The 18,604-nt window shown below is 40.3% G+C and overlaps 1 protein-coding gene across 2 annotated transcripts in view; it reads right to left on the bottom strand.

Annotated features, from left to right (window-relative positions):
• LOC121288830 (E3 ubiquitin-protein ligase RING2) overlaps positions 1-18,207 on the bottom strand; it is a 60,751-nt gene extending 42,544 nt beyond the window's left edge. For both annotated transcript variants that reach the window (XM_041207598.1, XM_041207599.1), the window contains exon 1: positions 18,119-18,207. The gene's annotated coding sequence lies outside the window, so the exon portion shown is untranslated. The remainder of the gene's footprint in view (positions 1-18,118) is intronic.
• Between the last annotated feature and the right edge of the window lie 397 nt (positions 18,208-18,604).

The raw sequence follows: 18,604 nt of genomic DNA, 5'->3' as shown, positions 1-18,604 counted from the left end.
TTCGCTTGCAGGCTGTCTGGTTCCATTTCTGCCATTATTATTGTGGGTTATCTCTGTTAAGCCGTTGCTTTTTGCTGGTCTGTTAATGGTGGCTGTTTCCCGCCTTTCCGCGGAGCCAAGCACTTCCGCGCTATTTCTAACTGGTGCTTCCCTCCTTACGCTAAGGATGACACCATTTTGTGCTCCCTTGATTGCTTCTGAATCCCTGACTGCACTTTCCATTGCAAGTGTCAACTCCAGTGCCTTGCTGAAGTCTAAATTTGTTTCTGACAACAACCTTTTCTCAATGACGTCTTCATTAATGCCACATACTAATCGTTCTCTTAACATGTTGGTTATTGACATCCCAAACTCTCAGTGTTCTGTCAGTTGTTTTAAGGCTGCTACATTGCAAGCGACTGTCTCTCCAGGGGTGCGACACCTTGAATTAAATTTAAAATGCTGCGTTGTTACCAAGGGTTTCGGCTGAAAGTAGCTTTTCACAAGATTTACCTTTGGATAAACCATCTGAAGTCATCGAACTACGACGTTTGACACGTTTGAAGAAGCCTCCAGGGAGACTGAATTTGTAAATAGCTTATTTATCTAAACAGTTGATATATTGTAAAGATTGTAAATTGTACTTTTGAGTAAAGGATGTGGTAATCTGAGGTGTAATACACCTTTAAGAGAACATGAACATGTTGATCATGTGATTGTATTACCCAATTGATGTGTAGCGTAGGCTACAACGTTAGTTAGTATTTTAGAATAGGGTCTGGTTGGAGAAGCACACATTGTGTTAGTGCTCTGTTACTTGTGTTAATACAGCATGTGCTTCATCTTACATTGGTCTCTGCGTCTGCGGTACCTTATTTACCAACTCATCAAAGCTCTTGGAATCTGGGGCTTTTGGTGCCGTTGGACTACAAATTAGACCGTATTATGTTTTACTGCCACATCGATAAGAGGATCGCTTGCCTCTTCTCCTCCCCCGATATGTCGTTGGCCAAAAAAAACACAAAGCATTCAATATAATGCGACCAGTCATCGGTGGTCTGATCAAACGGTTCGAAAGAGCCAAACTGTGCCATACTGGAGGGGGATAACTTCGACGACTATGATGAAAGCTGTACTTACAATCGCCTTGTAAGGTATGGCTGATTTACTTCTGTTGAATTTTGTAGCTTTCTTTGGTATTGTCGACTGGCTTGTCACCAGTTGTTATGTTCTTTCTGTGGGCTCGCTTTGCTCAGCAAGCACAGTTGCAGGCCTACCTAATGGTGGGTGGGTTGGTAAACAAGATATTGCAGAAGCAGAGACCAGTGTAGGATGAAGCACATGCTGTTTATTAACACAAGTAACAGAGCACTAACACACGTGTGCTTCTCCAACCAGACACTATTCTAAACTACTGATTAACATTGTAGCCTACGCTACACAGCAATTGGGATCATGTGGTCAACCTGCTCACATTCTCTTAAAAGTGTATTGCACCTCAGATTACCACAAGTTTCCTTTGAAAAAATTATTGCACATGGACAATGCTGCTGCAGGAGTAAGATCAACCATATTACAATTTGTGTGGTCACCCACGGTACCCGAAAAACAGCATTCATGCGTTTTTGTGTAAAACGAGACAATGCAAAACACAAATAGATAAAGAGGAAACACTGCTGGATCAAGATTCACATATAGTATATGATATACAGTCATGGATAAATTCTTGAAGAGAAGTGAAGAACCCCCCTGATTCAAATGTAGCCAAAACAACAGAACTTAAAGAGAAATAAGTGAGGTTTGTACACAGACAGTATAGTTACAGCTACATGGTCTTCAGATTTTTATGGACTCATGGTGCCACTTGCCCTGTCCCAGAATACCTAATTTGCAGGGAGAAGCTTTCAAATGCTGCAAGGTACCAAGTGAGTTGAAGCGCCATTTGAATACAAAACGCCATTCTCTTGCCAGCCAGGATATACAACACTTCAAGTACCCAAAAGAATAAAACATAAAGCAAAAACCAACGTATGATGGAGTGTATGCAGGTCTCAGATAACGCACAGAAGGCAAGTTACCTAGTGGTTGAGCTTGTGGCAAAATTGAAGTCGTCACACATATTGCTGAAACCTTAATTCTGCTAGCATGCAAAAGTGTTGAGAGTAATGTTGGGAGCTGATGCTGCCAAAGAAATTGACAAATTTCCTCTTTCTGATAATATAATCAAACGGCATATTGATGAAATGTCAGCTGATAGTGAACAGGTGCTTCAAGAGAAATTAGAAATGAGTGGAGAATTTGCCCAGCAGATTTCACAGATATTAGCGGGCACTGCTAACTCATTGCCCATGTCAGATATGTTGATGGAGATTCTATCAAAGAGAATTTCTTCTTTTGCAAGGAATTGCTCAGTCACACGACTGGAGAGGGACCTTTCACATCACAACTGCTTATCTGGAGGAAAAGAATCTTAAGTGGATCAAGTGCAATAGCACCTACACTGATGGAGCAGTTTCCAAGACTGGAAAAGTCAAAGGATTTGTGAGAAAGGTGAAAGAACAGAATCCTGACATCCAGGTCAGCCACTGTATCCTGCACCATGAAACCCTTGTTACCAAAATAATGCTGCCCGAGTTAATTGCAGTATAAGGTCAAACAGCGAAAAGCGTGAATTATTTAAAATTATGTCCTTTGAAATTGCACTTATATCATATTTTGTGTGAAGAGATAGGAGCCAAGTACCAGAGTTTACTCATGCACAAAGAATTGCAATGCCTGTCTTGGGGCAAGGTGCTGTCCCGTGTTTTTGAGCTCTGTAACGCCCTGATAAAGAGCTTTCTGCTCTGCATGATTTAACATGTGATGACTCAGTGTGCTAAGCTTGCATACCTTTCAGATATAATCAACCACCTGAATGTTAAAATGCAGGAGAATAAATGGGAACATTCTGACTGCCACAGATAAACTTTAAGGCTTCAGACCAAACTGGCCCTTTGACAGGAAAAAGTGGCAAATGGACCAATTGAGATGTTCAAGGTGACATCAGCAAATCTTGCTAGCAAAACCATTTTCAACCTCACCTCCACATATTTTAAAACACTACTTCAGAAGTTAGAATGGTACTTTTCCTCCACAAGTCTGGAAGACTGACTGGGTATATGGTCCATTTAGTTTACTTTCTTTTGAATGGCAAAGAAGTTGTCATTAAAAGAACAAGAGGAATTTCCATAGCTGATTGTACACTGAAACTGAAGTTTGCCGAGATGCCTCTGTACACATTTTGGCTGCCTGCGGGACAAGAATATCCATCTATTTCAGATCGCACTATGGCAGTACTCTTCCGTTTCTCACAGCCTATTTGTGCAATTTGGCGTTATCAAGAGCAGCTTACATAAAAAACAATACTGAACCTTTTTCTATTGTGTTATGAATATTACTTTTCACTGAGAAATGCAGATTTTAAAAAGAAATTGAAAAAAATTGAAATTGTTAATGGGAAACACTTAAATTGTGCACAAAAATACTTTTTGATGTGCAACTGATGATAGGGCTTTCATTGTAAACTGCTTAAACTAATGAAAATTGTGTTAGATGATGGCTTGACGGGTTTTTAGGAGGTTTTAGAGATAAAAATGCTTTTGTTAGAGGGCGGTTCAATTGCAGAAAATAGGAAGTGCATCTCAATTTTTTTTTATTGTATAAAAAGTGAGCTGTGACACATAAAAGGTCAGGAATCACTGCTGTAGATGTACCCTGGTGGTGGAAGGGAAGGATCTTTATGCTAGTGGGTGATGTTCAAATGGACAGCTTTGTCCTGGATGCTGAGAGCTTCTTCAATCTCATTGCAGCTGCAGCCATCCAGACAAGTGAAGAGCTTTGTATGTGGTGGAGACACTTTGGGAAGGTAAGAGGTGAAAGATTCAACACAGAATAGCCAACCCATGAACAGCTCTTGTAGTAATGGTATTTATGTAACTCTACCAGTTGAGTTTCTCATTAATAGTGATATTCAGGATTTGTTGGGGGTGAGCATGGTAATAAAAGTGACATTGAATGCAAAAAGCAGGTGGTTAAACTCTCTTGTTGGAGATGGTCAGTGCCTGCAATCTAAGTAATCTATGCCATCTAACACATGGTGCCACTGCACCACCCCTGGTCATAAATACATTTCTTTAAAGATGTAACTTTTAAAGATATTTAAAAATGCAATTGTATTTTATTTATTAACATACTGGTATCTTTCCAAATATACAAAAATATGACTTTCCATCCTGCATGTTAGTAAAAGGAGGGGTTTAAACCTCAGATGACAGTTCAGTGCAAAGAATAATGAAAACTGGCTCAACCTATTTGATTTGTGGTGAAGTTGTAAACCAGCAATCTTTATTTTTTTTTTACAATCTTGCTACAAATAATGAACAGATTAATTCTTCCCTTTGTCTCCACAGTGAACACCTTATGTAGAAATTAGGCTTTCTGGAACTTAGTTGTCAGTGGTATTCACTCAATTCATAATTGACTGTAGTTAAAGCAAAAATTATAATCTTAAAATATTAAAATTGAAAAATAACATCTAAAAATACAAAATCCTGGAGTTGTGCAACAAAAACAAAAATTGCTGGAAAAGCTCATCAGATCTGTGGAGAGGGAGACAGAGTTAATGTTTCGAGTCCGTGAGACTCTTCATCAGAAATAAAGAGAAATGGAAATGTGGTGAAATTAAGCTGTTTAAGGGAGGTGGGATAGGTGGAGCTAGATAGAGGGCCAGTGATAGGTGGAGGCAAAAGAGAGATTGCAAAAGATGTCATAAACAAAAGGTCAAAGGGGTGTTGACGGTGGTGATGTTAGCTAAAGGATGTGTTAATGGTGACATTAAGGGTAGAAATCAGGATGAACAAGTGACAGATAGCCCTAGTGGGGGTGAGGTGGGAGGGAAGGGATCGAAATAGGCTAAAAGGTGGAGATAAAACAATGGATGGAAATAAATTTTTAAAATAATAATAGAAATAGGTGGGAAAAGAAAAAATGTATAAAAAATATAATATAATTTAGAAAAAATATAATAATTATTTGAAAATTTTTCTTTTTCCACCTATTTCTATTGTTATTTTAAAAAATTATTTCCATCGTTTTATCTCCACCTTTTAGCCTATTTCGATCCCTTCCCCCCACATCTGTCACTTGCTTTCTACCTTTAATGTTACCATTAGCACATCCTTTAGCTAACATCACTACTGTCAACACCCCTTTGACCTTTTGTTCATGACATCTTTAGCAATCTTTCCTTTGCCTCCACCTATCACTGGCCCTCTATCCAGCTCCACCTGTCCCACCTCCCCCCTAAACAGCTTATATTTCACCACATTTCTATTTTTTTTAGTTCTGATGAAGAGTCATACGGACTTGGAAAGTTAACTCTGTCTTCCTCTCCACAGATGCTGTCAGACCTGATGAGTTTTTCCAGCAATTTTTGTTTCAGATTTCCAGCATCCGCAGTATTTTGCTTTTATCCTGGAGTTATGCAGCTCTTTAAAATAGTTCTCATTGATTTTGCAAATAATGCAAAAATTAGATAGCCAACAATGCCCTTGAAATATACTCACCAGAATCTTATAAGACAAAGAAAATATATGAAGCTTTTTAAGAGGCGTTTACACTACAAGTTTAGCATTAGTACGTGGTCAGACTTCCCACTAATGTTAACACTTGACTTATACTCCACAAGGTTAAGAACAAATTGACTTCCCCCCTTCCAGCCCCCTACAGGGATTTCCATTCCACTTTTTTCCAGCATCTAATCAAGCATTAACAACTGGCTTCAGTTTGCCTTTGCATTACAACTGCAGCTCTGGTGCAAAATTAAACTTTTTCTACACCATCCCTACAAGTGTAGTCTTAATACTCTGCTAAACACATGTACAATGGTAAACAATCATTTCAGTCGTAAAAACCATAGAGCAAAATTGGGCTTTCTTGATATAAAACCTGCACTTCTCTTACTGCGTCCATGCTATCCCTGTCATCAACCAGCATTGCCATAGTGCATTAACAGCAAGGCACCTACATTTCTAATTAATGAGAAACAGCAAATTGACAAATCATGTCGTTAGTAGGAGAGCAGGTAGAGTAGCATGTCTGTGGGTCAAAGAAAAAGTGGGTGGCAAAGGTTAGTGAGATCTGTTGAGTTTAATATAGCTGCATGCTATTGCAGCCCACCAATTATTCTCAAAAAGGCATTAACTGTGTTAAAATATGAATGCAAGAATTTATGCAAATGACTCAATAAGTGCACTAAAAAGTAGAAGAAATTAAATCTCCAAGTATGTGCTGGACATTGTGACATACCATAAACATAATAAAGCAATCGAATGTTGTTGGATTAAAAACAGAACATGCTGGAAACACCCAGCAAGTCAGGCAGCATTGTGGAGAGAGAAACAGGTTTAACATTTCAGGTTGGTGACCTGTCACTGGAACTGAGACAAAAGGTCAACTGACCTAAAACGTTAACTCAACTTCCAGCATCGGCAATATTTTCCAATTGCATTAATGTTGTTAAAGCAAGCTTCAGTCTTTGCAAGCATTGCAGCAGCTTTCATTTGGAGAAACCAATCTCCCCAGAGTGACATTAGCAATTTTCTGGAATAGCATAACTGCAAATTGTAGATTTTTTTTTAAAAACATATGAAAACATTTTTACATCCAGATGCTTTGGGGTTAAGTGGCTTGTTCAGCCCATTACAGAAACTGCAATGAGACCAGTTCAACAACAAAACTGCAATCAAATCTGTTATAGAGTTGATCTTCAGACAACTTTTCTTAGTGGAAACATTTAACTTGATTTACAAGACATCAGCAGCAACTACACATGTGCAAACTCCATAACTAAAAAAGAACTCTTCTGTAGAGGTTCCCCGTGCAGTTAACATATTGTTGTAAGATCTGTGTAAACCACAGGATTATTCTTAAAGCAACAGTCCAACATTTCCCAAAACTATAATTACTACATTCCTCCCCCTTTAACTTTTCTGTACATTTTGTATTTACAAGGATATTTATCTCATGACGTTACAATATTTACACAGGTCATGAAATTACAAGTTCAGTCTTTCAGGTGGTTTCCTGATCCATGTGGAACATCGTAGCTCCACAACTTCAGATTCTTTCATAGGAAACACATTCTCTGGAACCACATTAATTTCAAGTACCTCATTAGGCACAGGCGGTTCAGTGTCTTCCACTCTGACAGAGACATCGGGCATGTCTGTCCCTGGCTGAGCAACTTCAACAGGAACCACTGGTTCAGTAATGGTTACAGGTGGGACATCATTTTGTTGGGGTATCTCTATTTTTCTTAAATGATCCAGTCCTCCACTTTCACATGGCACAACAGTGGCCCAGTCACTGAACTTACTTGACCAGGTAACCACTTCAGTCCTCCACTGAAATTCTTTACATATATTGCTTCTCCAACAGTAACTTGTCTCTCACGACTATGCAAATCCTGAGTCGCTTTTTGGTTCCCTTGACTTTTCTCCATCTTCCCCTCCAAACTGGGAATTATTAGGCTCGGTTTTGTCCAAAGACAGGGCCTCATCAGTAATTCTGCATCTTCTTTCTACATGTCTTCTTTTTACCACAGAATTTAATCTCGGCCTTCTTTTTATCTTCACTGTCAGGCAGACTTCTCTCAGATGCAATTTCAACTTGGCTTAGTTCAGTAGCTGAGCTACCCAAGACTTCATTATCTGCTCGCATCTTGGAAAGTTCTATGACTTTTCCTTTTAGTGCCTCCTTAGCTTCATTCAGCTGATCCTTCAGCTCTTCCATCTCCTTCTTGTATCTGTTGGCTTCCTCCAGGAAATGTGAACATTGCTGCATCTTCTCTGCCAACTGGTTCTTCAGTTTGTTCAGTGTGATGCTAAATTCTTCCTCTTGCGCTTCATAATTTTGCAGAGGTAGAAACTTTTACCAGAAAGATCCTTGTGGTGTGTGAACGTCTTTCAACAGATTTTCCTTTTCTTTGAGAAGTTCACTTACTTCATCTTGAACTCTGTCATTCAGCAGAGTTGCCTTGAGTTTCTTCTGCTGTTCTTCCATGTCCTTGTTTAAGAGAGTCTTCATTTCTTCAGTTTTCTGAATGCTTACACACTCCTTTTTCATCCTGTTGCAGTCCTTGGACTCTCCAGGCTTTTTCTGAAGTACCTTGTCTTGTTCCTTTTTCAAGACAGGAACTCTTTCTGCTTCCTTTTGAAATCTCACTGCCCAATCAAGGTTAATTTTCCGCAACCAATTTCGACTTTGAAGACTTAATCTTCTACCTTCTAATACCATCACTAGTAGATATGCCAATTGGTGTATATAATGAACAGTTGCTCTAATGATACCTTTTACTTGGATTTCGTCATCTGTGCACGTTTTCATCTTGGCAGATGTTTGCTCGAAATTTAATTGTTGATCAGCTTTATTTAAATATCTGAAAAGGAGTGCTCTCCTATTACAGTGCTAGAAGCAAACATGTCTACTTCCACTTTTAATGGTTTACCATTCATTTGCACTGTAACAATAATTGGCTATGTCTTCCCAACTTTCACGTTAAATAATTAATAAATGTCAGAATTGGTTGTTTTTGGCTCTTCTACACTATAGGCTTCATTGGACTGAGTTTGTTTTTTTGAAGGCCCATTTAAATCTCACTTTGCACTGTCTCATTATGTGTCCACTTCTGTGACAAAAATAACATTCTACTTTTTTAAATTGCCAATTGCTAGAAGACTGATTGTTTCCACGTTGATAAAAATTAGTTTTTGACTTTGTTGCTAAGCTGTTTCCTCTCATTTTTCAGTTAGCTTGGACTGTTTCCCTATTCGCAGCGGAGTCCTGGCTTTCCATGCCACTTTCGACTGACTATGCCCACCCAACTAGGAGAATGGTGCCATTTTACACCCCTTGAATTGTTTGTGAATCTCTTACAGCGCTTTCCATCATGAGCCCTATTTCTAATGCTTTAAAATCAAGATTCACTTCAGCCAGTAATCTTCGCTGAATAGCATCCTCCTGCACGCCACATACTAAACGATCTCTAAGCATGTCATTCAGGGTTTCACCAAAATCACAATATTCTGTTAGCTGTTTTAATTTCACTATGTGTCTCTCCTGGGGCCCTATTCCGTGAATTGAACCTGAACCCCTGCATTGTGACTGAGGGCTTGGGTTGAAAACGTCCCTTGACGAAGTCTGCTAATTCACTGAAAGTCTCCGAATCTGGGGCAATGGGGGCCATCAAGCTTCGAATTAAACTGTAAGTCTTACTCCCACAAATACTCAGGAGGATAGCTCTCCTCTCTTCCTCCCCTGTGATTTCATTTGCTTGAAAGAAGAAAGCAAGGCGTTCTATATATTGGGACCAATCATCTGTGGCTGATTCAAAGGGATCGATTCTGCCAATCTGTGACATTTTGGGTGAGTATATCTTCTTTTATTTTTAACAAACTTATATACTCACAATAGCTGGTAGAGGTTCTGCACCAAATCTGATTTATCCTCGTCGCCAGTTTGTTATAGAGTTGAGCTTCAGACAACTTTCCTTAGTGGAAACATTTAACTTTATTTACAAGACAGCAGCAGCAATTACACGTGTGCATCAAACTCCGTAACTAAAGAAGAACTCTTCTGTAGAGGTTCCCCGTGCTGTTAACACATTGGCTTACACAGATCATGTGATCTTACAACACAGGATTACTCTTAAAGCTACAGTCCAGCGACAAATGGCAGACAGATGTGTGCACTGCTGCCTGTATTTCATCACTCCGTCAGGACATGGGCTGAAGCCTTTGGACACCGAGTTCATGAAATGTTTACACGATAAGGTGAACATTATTCCACTCATAGCTAAAGCAGACACACTCACCCCTGAGGAGTGCCAACACTTCAAAAAGCAGATAATGAAGGAGATCGAGGAGCAGAAGATTAAGATTTATGAATTTCCAGGTACAGAAGATGAAGAGGATAATAATAGTTGGTGAAAAAACTATAATTACTACAAAGTCCAAATTATTTCCCTCATTGTAAGAGAAAACGTGTGTGTTATATATTGCTGTCAAAAATTGTCCATGATAGTGGCAACGTAAAGTAAAATAAGCAATGCTGCTGCTTCAAAGTGCTGTGAATCACCTCCAGTGTCTCCCAGGCAGTAACGGTAGTACAGGTACAGTGTCTCAAAACTGGGATTGAGTCCATGCCGGATTTTGGATCTTGTTGTTTTTTGGGTTGGGTCAGGTATGTTGAGTGCTGAGGGTATGTTTTTCAAGTAAGGGTTGCAAAGAGAAAAGTATTGAAAGAAAGCGAGCCCAATGCTGCAAGATAAGCCAAGGAAACTCTTTGGAGCTGCTTCAGATCCATCAGTGTTACTTTGCTGGAAGCGTGGCAGAAGGTCTACTTATGCATGGAAATGGGATTTCAGCCACACTTCAATCATGTGGGTGTGAGAGCAGCTCCAAAGAATTTTCCAGCCATACCGTCAGACATCAGTGAGAAAGGAAAGTCAGACGATGGCAGCTTAAAAAAAAATCCAGTTTTCAGACATCACCGGTTTTCAAATAGCTGGATTTGAGACACTGTACCTTTAGCACTCAGAGGATGGTGGAAGTCTGGAGCTCACTGTCTGAAAAGGTGGTAGAGACAGAAACCCCAATCGCATTGATAAAGTGCTTGGAAAGGTACTTGAGGTGCTGTTACCTACAAGGCTATGGACCAAGAGCTGAGCAGTGGGATTAGGTGCATAGCTTTTTGTTTGAACTGTACAGACTGAAGGGGTCGTATATCATTCATTTCCATGATTCTTCGAACGCCAAATGCAATTTAGGCCAGGGGATGGCTAAGCCATCAATTTCCTTGTACATTCAGTGATGATGTTTTCCCAACCCTGGCCCGGTCAGATCTTCCCCAACCATCAAGCACTGCACAGAAACAGAACTTAGCAATTATTACTTTCAAACAAGTGCAATGTTGTTGTTCCTGATGTGGAAGCAGCCTTGGGGTGCAAATCAGGCAAATTTCTACAGCTCCAGGGGATTGTATAAAACACCACTAATTTTGCTTTTTAAATTGAGTAAGGAACATACCTGCACTACTGTTATGGAGGATATGATGCAGCTGTGTTCCTCATTCAGTTACATCTTCCTTTATATTAAAGAACATTAAGCCATATTAAAGAACATTTAGTGATGGCCAGGGTTATGCAGCACACCCTCATTGTGTTGCAGTCTTTGCCTGGCTGTAATGCATAGTTTGCTGCCCAATAATCAAATCATCAGGATCTGTATTCGAGGATATCAAACTCCTATCCTCCTATTTTCATGTATGTGGTAACTGAAGCTGTGTACAGACCAATACAGCTGCTGCTTCAATCTGTATTTTGGTGTCAGCAGTATACATAATATGTATTTGTTACTTTTGGGCTTCTGAAGTAACAGTTGCCAGTGCTATGCAATGGAGCTCAGTCCCAGTGCCTAACATTGGAGAGCTTAATTTTAGAGTAAAACTTGTTCAGACTTGCCCACCAATGCACCTTAACCTCGGTCTACAGAAAACACCTGTCACTGCACTGTGTTATGCTCTTTGCATTGCCTATGCTTGGAGCCAGGGTGAAATGGCAAGTTTACTAACAGCTGGTGCACACAGGGCAGAGTTTTTGGACTTGTAACATTACGAAAACTTAAATACTTACCTTCAGTTCACTGGTTGGGAACTCTTGTTCCCGATGATCCTCTGGCCTCTTGCGCGTGTGCTGGCTGGGAAATAGCCGCACGTGCAGTTTGGTTAGTTTAATCTTCTTCTGGCTGGGGACTGTCCCTGCGCACCTGTACAGAAGAAACAAAGTGACATGAAAAGGCAGGTCAGATGACCTGAGACGGAGTGCCATCATCTGGTAGGTGTCCTAGGGAGCAAGACACAAGAGAGGAACAGGAAGAAGGTCCCAAACCAGGGAGGGGGACAGGGTGAGGTCCCAAAAGGCAGTCCCAGGCAAGGGATAAAGCCCAAGAGGGTCTGAAATAGGTCCCTTAAGTGAAGTTAAAGAAAAGAACAGAGTAATAGTGTCTGAAGTTAAGAAGGAGAGCAGACTTTGAGCAAAGTCTGAAGGTTGGTGACTCCGTGCTGTGGGCTGTTGGGGCAAGGTACCGGGGCAAGGTACGACTTTGGAGCAGTGATGTTCTGCTTGGCATGGCTGAAGATATGAAAATTGTGCTTGGAAGATGAAGCTTGAGTGTGCTTGGAGATCCAGGGGAAAGGAATCTTGAAAGGTGAGGTGAGATTGAAGCCCTGCAAGGAGAGTCATTATTGAAGACATCAAAGTGGAAGCAACTTTTGAAGAGAATTCCAAGATGAGATCTTCAAGTGCAGCGATTGTAAACCCTTCTGAGAAAGATGAAGTTTCAGTGAGATTGGTTGGCTCACAACGTGACAAAAATCTGGGTGGGTTGTTGAGTAATCCATGGAATCAGGTTTGGTCACATCTAACATTTATTCTGTAGTGTGGTGTGTACAACCACATTTCGCCTGTTAATTCACATGTACCTCACACTTACACTGAATGTTATAGTGTAAGATAGCTAACATAAATCATTTTATCTTTCTGAACTTGTATAGTAAAGTTTATTTTTGTTTTTCAAAACCCGCGGAATCTTGTGGCTTTATTCACTTAGTAAGCGTCTTGAATCTCGAACTTTATCTATTTTAAACAAAATGTTATTGATCCCTAACCAGATCTCCCCCAACCTCACATCCTGGGGTTTGGCCAAGGATCATAACAGTACTCAGTTTTGGTTGAGACAGCCCAGATTCATTTCACAAAGAAGCCTTTTCAACCAACAGGAAGATTAAGTTCTGTCGAAGGGTCATGAGGACTCGAAACGTCAACTCTTTTCTTCTCCGCCGATGCTGCCAGACCTGCTGAGTTTTTCCAGGTAATTCTGTTTTTGTTTAGGAAGATTAAGTTTTCTGTCGATCAGTCAGGAATGGAATCCAGATCCCAAAGGTGAAAGGACAGTGTTAAATCTTAAAAGCAGCTGCATCACCCAGTCTCCCATCATGCACATAGGAACATAGGAAATGGAAGCAGTAGGCCATTCGGCCCCTTGAGCCTGCTCCACCATTCAACTAGATCATGGCTGATCTTCCACTTGAACACCATTTTCTCACACGATCCCCATATCCACTGATATCTTTAATAAAAAGAAACCTATTGATCTCTGTTTTGAATATACTCAATGACTGCCTCCACAGCCCTCTGGGGTAGAGAATTGCAATGATTCACCACTCTCTAAGTGAAGAAATTCCTCCTCATCTCAGTTCTGCCCCTTATTCTGAGACTGTGTCTCCTGGTTCTAGACCCAACAGCCAGGGGAAACATCCTTCCTGCATCTACTCTGTTGAAACATAGAAAATAGGAGCAGGAGTAGATCTTTCAGCTCTTCGAGCCTGCTCTGCCATTCAATATAATCATGGCTGATCCTCTATCTCAGTGCTGTACTCCTATGCACTCACCCCATACCCCTTGATGCCTTTAGAGTTCAGAAATCTATTTCCTTCTTAAATATATTCAGTGACTTGGCTTCCACAGCCTTCTGTGGTAGTGAATTCCACAGGTTCACTGTAGAAACATGCTCTGGGAAGCCTCTTAGTCAAACAAAACAAACTTTATTTACATGAGAACCTCTGTGGCTTGTATACAGCCAGCCCCTCATACAACCATGTTTTTTCTTATAGCCTCCCTATAATTTATTCCCCCGCACTAGACACGCATCGGTTGAACAAATCATGTGACTCCTACTCAGTTGAACTGATCTTAAAGTGGCAGTCATCACATTCGCCACCCTGAGTGAAGAAGTTTCTCCTTATCTCAGTCCTATCTAGCCTACCCCATATCCTGAGACTGTGACGCCCTTGTTCTAGACCACCCCAGCCAGAAGAAACTTCATACCTGCATCCAGTCTGTCCAACCCTGACAGAATTTTATGCATTTCAATGAGATCCCCTTTCATTCTGCTAAACTCCAGAGAATACAGGCCTAGTCAGCCCAAACTCCTCATACGACAATTCTGCCAGCCCAGGAATCTGCTGCACTCCCTCTATGGCAAGGATATCCTTTCTTAGGTAAGGAGATCAAAACTGCACACAATACTCCAGGTGCAGTCTCATCAAGGTTCTATACAATCGTAGCAAGACATCTTTACTCCTGTACTCAAATTTTCTTGCGACGAAGGCCAACTAACCATTTGTCTTCCTAACCGCTTGCATCACCTGCATATTAGCTTTCAGTGACTCATGAACAAGGACACCCAGGTCCCTTTGGACATCAAAACTTCCCAATCTCTCACTATTTAAGAAATATTCTGCATTTCTTTTTTTTCCTACCAAAGTAGATAACTTCATATTTTTCCACATTATATTCCAGCTGCCATGTTCTTGCCCATTGACTTAGCCTGACTAAATCGCCTTGAAGCCTCTGTGCATCCTCTTCACAACTCTCATTCCCACCTAGTTTTGTCTCATCTGCAAACTTAGAAATATTACATTTGGTCCCTGCATTCAAATCATTGATATAGATTGTGAATAGCTGGAGCCCAAGCATTGATCGGACCCCATTGGTCACAGCCTGCCAACCTGAGAATGACCTATTTATTCCTATTCTGTTCATAAACCAATTCTCAATCCATGTGAGTATATTACCCCTAATCCCATGTGCTCTAACTTTGTTTACTAACCTATTATGTGGGGCCTACTTGAAAGCTTTCTGAAAATCCAAATACATCACATCCGCTGGCTCTCTCATCTATTCTGCTAGCAACAACCTTAAAAAACTCCAACAAGTTTGTCAAACATGATTTCCCTTTCATAAATCCATGTTGATTCGGCCTAATCATACCATTATTTTCTAAGTGCCCAGTTATCGTATCCTTTATAATGGATTCTAGCATTTTCCCTACTACTGATGTCAGGCTAACAGGTCTGTAATTCCCTGTTAAAATACACTAATTAAAAATAACAAGTTGCTGGGGAGAAAAACAAACATGCAAATTGTTTTTTGCTACAATTACAAAATCATAAAATAAATACAGATGAGGAAAGTTGATTTCCCCTTCTTAGTTCATCTAACCAGAAAGACACTACTATTTTCAATTACTTCAATGATTCCTAGATTACTTCCTCTAATTGGAAAATCAGTGAAGAGTTTGACAATTTATTTTACAGAAAGGGTTGTCGGAGTATGGAACATTTTGTGAAGTAGCTGATGTGGAAGATATTGCATCATTTAACTGAAAAGTAGATATATGTTTGAAGCAGAGGACAAGATAAGGTTATGAGACAGTAAGATTAGTTTTGGATTGCTTTAGTAAAGTGCTGGCAGAGCCACAATGGATCTAATCACTCCTTCTTGTGCTGTAAATGTCTATGTTTTCAATGGGTTTTCACCCACACTATTTCACCTGCAAACTGATTCAATGTGATGATCACTCTTGTAAAGAGTACCCTTCTGACATAAATCCAGAGTTTGCCTTTTACTAATGTGAACTTGTGTCCTCTTGTTCTACTGATTTAGTTTGAAGTTATTTCCTGAATCTATCTTTTCTATATCAATTACTACTTTACATACACCTCTTTTAAGGTCAGCCCCCTTTAGAATTGAAAAGCTGTTTTGTCATGGTGAATCTTATGATAAAAAATAAAATCACAATTGTGTTTTGTTTGTGGAAAGTGACTGATACACCTACTGAAATGCTGCCTGGTTCTGGCCAATTACATGCAAGTAGATCCTGCTGGGTTACATTGACTAGCCAGGATTTTAGCAAGCTTGGTTCATTGTTATTAATGCCCAGTGTATAACATAGTTGAACAATGTTAAAAAGAAATTTAATCCATCTGCCTGATTTTCTCCAACCTCTCTGAAAGCTATACTCATAATGGACACTAACAGCCCTCAGGCACCTCATCCAAGTGATCATTCTGCATGTATATGCTAAACAGTGAGTATTAAATAATTTAACTATATAGTTTCCACCTACTCTTTTTCATTGGTCGCTCCAGTGAAGAGTTTTGAATTCAATTCACACTGCAGTGATCAGATGCAGAGTCTTCACTGTTTACATCACACTTCCACATCTCATCAGTGGACAGGATTATATTCCTGCCTAGCATATGATAGTTTTGATGAGCTGTGATTTCCACAATGTCCATTTATCTCATTGCCAGTTAACAGTTTTAATTGAAAATACAAGGGTTGGCTAAAATTGTGTGGCTATGAAGGTTTACAGAAATAGTGCAAAATTCTACAATTTTGCCAACGGTTTGCTGGCAACTACTGCAATCTCAAAAACTCAATTGATGTGGTGAAAATAAAACAGTGTTGGCAGCCCCATTCAAGTATTTGTGTGTGTGTGTGTGTGTGTGTGTATTTGTAAATGTGTGTATGGTTAGGGTTAACAAAAACACCTGCTGCTGTCCTCACCTGAAGTCCATACATGCATATTTCTGCACACACTTTCCAGCTGTGATCACTCTATGGGAATCAGCAGAAAGGCCAATGATTAATTTTATTTCTCTCTCCTCTGCCCAGTAGTATTCCCAAGTCAGTTGGGGTGTTTTCAGTGTCATTTTGACTGAGATCAACCAATCCAATACAAAGCAGGGAATTAACCTATATCCTATATGATTCAGTCCCAAGCCAGGTGCTGGATTAACTCTCTGAATTATTGGGAAAGTCCCAAAAACAAAATGTTGCAATAACTGTTTATAAGTTGGGAGAGCATGAGATGTAGTCCTCCCCTCCACCCTCCAAGGGGAAACATAATGGAATTGTTCTAACAGCCTGACTCGCCACTAAGGGGAAATCTGACACGTAAGTATTTAAACAGTAAAGGGCTAACAGGTCAATTTAAGAGCTGCAAGTCGAAACGCAACAAGATGCTCATTTGTGTGTTGCCATTTGTTTACTCTCTCCAGAACCCTGACTTTCCCATGACCATTTCAAGTCAATCCAAAATAATGAGATTTGAGTCAGCGAATGCAAACAGCCTGATTTGGAGTCACCATTCATCTACGCTTTATAGGATCACAGCTCATGGGTCCAGACTGGATAATGTTCCTCAGATGAAGTGCAAAGTTTGTGATGTAAACAGTCTGCATTCAGCGTAATAATTCATACATTCCTACATTCCTTCAACCAGTGCTCGTTGGTTCATTCAGGCACCGAGTCTTGACAATGCTGCTACCTGGTAAACAAGACTGGACAAGGGTAAGCAACACAGTATACAATGAATTTATATACAGTGTTAGGAGCTTCCTGAAATAATGTAAGAATTAATGAGAGAAATAAGCTGTTCTGGAACCGGAAACAAAAAAAATTGTGTAATCATATTACAACAAGGAAGTACAATGTTTGGACAGAAGGCGCGGTATCAATGTATTTGTAGAAATGTGTCCTTCATAAAGCAACGATACTGCAGCTCCTCTAAGACTGACGGAGAGATTGACAAATCACTGATCGCCCAATGCAAGGCTATGCAGCCAATCGCAACTGTCGGGGAGGAGTGCAAGGTTTATTTGTGAGGTTATTTTCTTAAAAAAACACGCAAATTATAAGTTCAAGCAACAACTTATCACAGTAACAAGCGGGGTCAGTGAAAAAGCACTGTAGCCAGTATCACCACCACTCAAATACATAGTCGCATTCAACACCACCGACAAAGACTCAAGGAAATCAAGCCGCTATGATGCGAACACTTTCCATTCACTTGCCCCGAACGATTAATAATAGTGGCTGGGAGGCGCAGACAAAAGCAGTTTATACAGAAGTGGTTCAATCCCTGAGCCCACACAGCACAACACTGAAGTCTCGTTTGCCAAATGCGTGTCCCAGTGGACCTTTAAAATGGTCCGTCTGCTTTTCTTAAATCGTGTACTTCTTTAAAATTAATATAAAGAGCCATCTATAAAACCAGGTTAGTTGCTGTGCTGCTCGCTCCCACTGCGAACACACTCAGGGTCTCAAATGTTGTTTTTCTCTAATGTTCAGCCGCCGGCATCGTACCCGCTTCTGAGCCCGTTCCCGCCATCAGCCCAGCCCCAGCCCGATACTCACCGTCCTGGAGAGAGGGAGGGAGGGGGTGGAATACTGGATTCTCCGGCACTCTTTTTTCCCCCCCCCCCCGATGTAAACAGCCCTGGAGCACCACAATACTCACAATATGGCGAGTCTCCGCAATGGACATTGGGAAAGCAATCAGCATCTGGAATGAAACTCTTTACTCTACATCCACTTTCCTTCACATCGCAGGGAAACCAATCCCACCCCGGCTGCTTTTTCAGATATTTACAGATGGCATTCACATTTGAGATATATTTTAATTCACACGGGTAGAATTTTACTGTTTTAACATGTTAATAGGCTGGGCGATCTTTAGGAGTATAAAAATACAGACATTTTACAAGAATTAAATAATAAATTGTGCCTTCAATTGAATTAGACATGATTCTCCATCCTCTAAATTGAAGTGAAAGCGCTAGGAGGTGACACACTTTATGGAGACATTCTCTTCCCTTGCACTGGAATTTTCACTTGCACGTT

The sequence above is a fragment of the Carcharodon carcharias genome, chromosome 16, assembly GCF_017639515.1.
Source record: "Carcharodon carcharias isolate sCarCar2 chromosome 16, sCarCar2.pri, whole genome shotgun sequence".
NCBI classification, from domain to species: Eukaryota; Metazoa; Chordata; class Chondrichthyes; order Lamniformes; family Lamnidae; genus Carcharodon; species Carcharodon carcharias.
This window is presented reverse-complemented; position numbering and strand designations above follow the sequence as displayed.